Source organism: Rhincodon typus, chromosome 14 (assembly GCF_021869965.1).
Source record: "Rhincodon typus isolate 14 chromosome 14, sRhiTyp1.1, whole genome shotgun sequence".
NCBI lineage: Eukaryota > Metazoa > Chordata > Chondrichthyes > Orectolobiformes > Rhincodontidae > Rhincodon > Rhincodon typus.
Window position 1 is genome coordinate 3,667,053 of NC_063345.1, and position 4,920 is coordinate 3,671,972.

Here is a 4,920-nt window from a genome sequence, read left to right on the forward strand (position 1 = left end):
CACCTGTACAGTGTGCCCATTGACTACCCCTTACCTGTACCTGGGCAGGTGGAACACCTGTAGAGTGTGCCAATTGCCTACTGATTACCTGTACCTGGGAAGGTGGAGCACCTGTACAGTGTGCCCGTTGACTACCCATTACCTGTACTTGGGCATGTGGATCACCTGTACAGTGTGCCCATTGACTATCCGTTACCTGTACTTGAGCCAGTGGAGCACCTGTACAGTGTGCCCATTGACTACCCATGACCTGTACCTGGGCAGGTGGAGCACCAGTACACTGTGCACGTAGAATACACACTACCTGTACATGAGCACGTGGAGCACCTGTGCAGTGTGCCCATTAGTACCCATTACCTGTACCTGGGCAGGTGGAGCACCTGTACAGTGTGTCCATTGACGACCCATTACCTGTACCTGGGAAGATGAAGCACCTGTACAGTGTGCCCATTGACTACCCGTTACCTGTACCTGGGCAGGTGGAGCAGCTGTACAGTGTGCGCATTTTGTACCCATAACCTGTACCTGGGCCAGTGGAGCACCTGTTCAGTGCATCCATTAACGACCCAATATCTGTACCATCGCCAGTGGAGCACCTGCACAGTGTGTCCATTGACTGCCCATTACCTGTACCTGGGAAGGTGGAGCACCTGTGCAGTGTTCCCATGAGTACCATTACCTGTACCTGGGCCAGTGGAGCACCTGTACAGTGTATCCATTGACTACCCACTACCACTGTACCTACACTGTGTATTTACGAAAAAAATGACTCTACCCAGGCATGTATAAATTGTAATGTACCTGCAACTACCTGGAAACTGTGTCCGGATAGATATAGTACCTTAAGTTTGTTCCATAAGTACCCACTGATTGTATTTATTGGGGCACAGCAACAACTGACTGTATCTGTAGAGGTTGCAGAGTGTGCCCTTAAGTTGTACCTCTGCAGATATAAATACCTGCACAATGGCCCTTAACTCGCTACTGACTGTATCAGTACAGATAAAAGCACTGACAGAGGTGTTGAAGTAAATTAATATGATCCAATTGCCATTCTAGGGATGTGACAAGAAGTGTAGTATTGGAAACTACAGAAAAGTGGAAAGGTAACATTGTTGATTGAGAGTGACATTGTGCAACAGTTAGAGATTTATTTGGATCCAGAGGTCCGGAAGCATATTTGGTTTGTGTGAATGTGAGGAATACTAGGGGAAAGATGTCTTGAGTGGGTGTTATCTTTCGGGCCCGCGGATTAATGGTAATGGTACCATAGTAAAGGAACTAATTACAACCAGCATAAGGGTTGTGTATTGAAGAAATATCAATCAGACATTCTGGCACCTTGACTTCCAGCTAGTGCCTGAGGATGTGCCTTTACACCTTGCCAGCATGGCAACAGTGAAGAGTGTTAGCACAACCCCATTGGATGATTTGAGCCCATTTCATGACCCCATTGGCCAAAGGCCACAGAACATTCTGAAAGTTCAGATGTGAGGGGGATAAGAACACATACCTGGACACCACGACCATGTAATTACTTGCCGCAAAAGTTTTTTTTGAATATGGAATATTTTGTTAATAAAATCAAATTGAATTGCAAACTGAATTCTGTGTCCATTTGGCCACCTCACTGACAAGAGTGCTTGGGTAAAGTGTTTTTAGTAGATAAATTGTTCAAAATGTTCAAAGTATGCACAACACAGGTTTTGTTTCTACTGAAGTTTAGTACAGTGAGGGGTGACTTGACTGAAATGGTCCTGAAAAGTTTGATGTGGGAAGGATCTATTCTCTTGTGGAGAGTCCAGAACTAAAGGATAGTGTTTTAAAATTAGAGGTCACCTTTTTAGGACAGAGATATAGAGTATTTTTTTGTCTCAGAGGGTTGTGTGACTTTGGAACATTCTGCCTCAGAAGGCAGTGGAGGTGGTGTCATTGAATATTTTTAAGTCAGAGAATTGGGATAAATCGGTCTTTTTCTGGTTGGCATGACATAACCAGCGGAATGCCACAGGGTGTAGTAATCAGGCTCCAACGATATAATCTATATTATTGGATTCAAAGATAGAATTTACTGCAGCCAAATTTGCAGATGGCACTACAATTGGTGGGAAATTAAATTCCAATCAAGAAATAAGAAATTTACAAGTGAGACAACAAAGTGCAGAGCTGGATGAACACAGCAGGCCAACTTGGCCTGTTGTGTTCATCCAGCTCTGCACCTTGCTGCCTCGGATTCTCCAGCATCTGCAGTTCCTACTATCTCAAATTTACAAGTGATATGGATAGGCTAGTTGAATGAGACAAAATCTGGCAGATGGAGTTTAATGTGGTTAAGTGTGAGGTTATCCATTTTGTTTGGAAGAACAGAAAGACAACTTACTATCTAAGTGGAGGGAAACTTCAGAGTGCTTCCCTACTGAAGGTTTTGAGTGTCCTCATGCATGAATTGCAGAAGATTAGTATGCACATATAGAAGACAATAAGGAAAACAAGTGGAATTTTGGCATTTATTGCTAAAGGAATAGAGAATAAAAGCAGGAAATTGCTGTTGCAACTGTACATGGCATGAGTGAGACCACACCTGGAGCATTGAATGCAGTTTTCTTCCCTTACTTGAGGAAGGGTGTGGTTGAATTGGAGGCAGTTCAGAGAAGATTCACTAGATTGATTCCAGAGATGAGGAGTTTGTCTTATGAAGAGACATTGAGCAGTTTAGACCTATACTGTCTGGAGTTTAGAAGAATGAGAGGAGATCTAATTGACATATATACAATGCTAAAAGGGACATAGGATGTTTTCTCATGTGGGGCAATCTAGAACAAGACATCATAATTTTAGGGTCAAGGGTAAAATTTTTAACCCTTCTTTTAAAGGGTTAGGAATAAATTCAGCGATGAGATTGACAGATTTTTAATTAGTAATAGGTTGAAGGACTGTGGAAAACAGGCAGGAAAATAGAGTTGAGGCTGTATTAAATGACAGCGCAGGCCCAAGGGACTGAATTGCCTATTCCTGCTCCTCATTCTTATGTACTCATCAGGAAGGGAATAAAAGCTTATTGAGGATAGATTGGAATGTGAAATTCAAAACACAAACAGGTCAGTCATGATCTTTTTGAATGGTGAAACAAACCCAAGGGGCCAAATGGCCAACATCTGTTCCTATTTTGTATGTTTCCAGGTTGTTCTTAAACTATCTACTTGGCTTGTACAGGTAGCAGCACCTACATAGTCTCTAATGCCTCCCAATTCACTGCTTTTACTGGGTACAGTGCTCAGTGTTATACAGATAGCATCATCTGTAGACTGTCTTCATTAGCTGCCGAATTCAGTATATTATCTGCACCTATGAGTCTACATTTACAACTAACCGGGATCAATTCTGTTTCTGTTCTATATCCATTCTAATATATTACCCCCAACACACAAGCTCTTATTAAGCCTTATGTCTGGTATCTTATTGAATATCTTTAGGCAATCCAAAAATATCACATCTACACCTATCCTGCCTTTTTCCTTCTCAAAGAATTCTAATGAATTTATCAGGCATGTTTTCCCCTTCATGAAGCCATGCTACCTCTGCTTGTTTATATTAGATCTGAGTGTTCTTGTGTATGAAATACAAGCATTAGCATGCAGGTGCAGTAAGTAATTAAGAAGGCAAATGGAATCTTGCCCTTTATTGCTAGGAGGTTGGAATTTAAAAATAAAGGAGGCCTTGTTCCTGCTGTATAGGGTGTTGGTAAGGCTGCACCTCGGGTGTTGTGTATAGTCATAGAGTCATACAGCACAGAGACAGACCCTTCAGCCCAACTCATCCATGCTGACCAGCTTTCTTAAACTGTACTAGTTCTATTTGCCTGCATCTGATCCATATCCCTCTAAACCTTTCCTATCCATGTACCTGTCCAAATATCTTTAAATGTTATCATTGTACTCACCTCTACCACTTCCTCTGGCACCTCGTTCATACACGCACCACTCTGTGAGAAAAAGTTGCCCTTCATGTCCCTTTTAAATCTTTTCTCTCTCACCTTAAACTTATGCCCTCTAGTTTTAGACTCCTTTCCCTGCAGAAAAGACCTTGGCTACTCACTTTATCTATGCCCCGCATGATTGTACAAACCTCTATAAGGTTACCCCTCAGCCTCCGAAACTCCAGGGAAAAGAAGTCTCAACTTCTCCTTATAACTCAAACACTCCAGTCTCGGTAATATCCTTGTAGATCTTTTTTGAACTCATTCCAGTTTAATAACATTCTTCCTAGAACAGGGCGACCAGAATTGTATGCAGTACTTCAAATTTGGCCATACCAATGTCTTGAACAGCTGTAATATGATGTCCCAACTCCTGTATTTAGTGCTATGACTGATGAAGGTAAGTGCGCCAAATACCTTCTTCACCATCCTGTCTACCTGTACCAATGCCCCTGGATCTCTCTGTTTGACAACACTCCACAGAGCCCTACCATTCATTGTGTAAGTCCTGCCCTGGCTTGTCTTACCAAAATGCAACACCTCGCATTGTGGTCACCATATTTGTGAAAGAATATATTGGCTTTACCACAGTTCAAAAGAGATTCAGTGGTTGATTCCTGGAATGAAGTGTTGACTTATTGAGAATGGCTAACAATTGAGGCCTTTATTCATTAGATTTTAAAACAATTAGGGATGATCTCATTGAAACTTAGAAGATTTTGCAGTGTCTTTATAGGATAGATGTTTCTAAGAGAGGGAATCGTGAACTGGAGACAGAGTTACAGAATAAGGAGACAACAAGGTGCAGGGCTGGATGACCACAGCAGGCCAAGCAGCATCATAGGAGCAGAGAGGCTGACGTTTCGGGCCTAGACCCTTCATCAGAAAAGGGGGAGGGGAAACAAACAGGTCGAAGAGGCGGGGATGGGGCCAGGAAAGGTGAG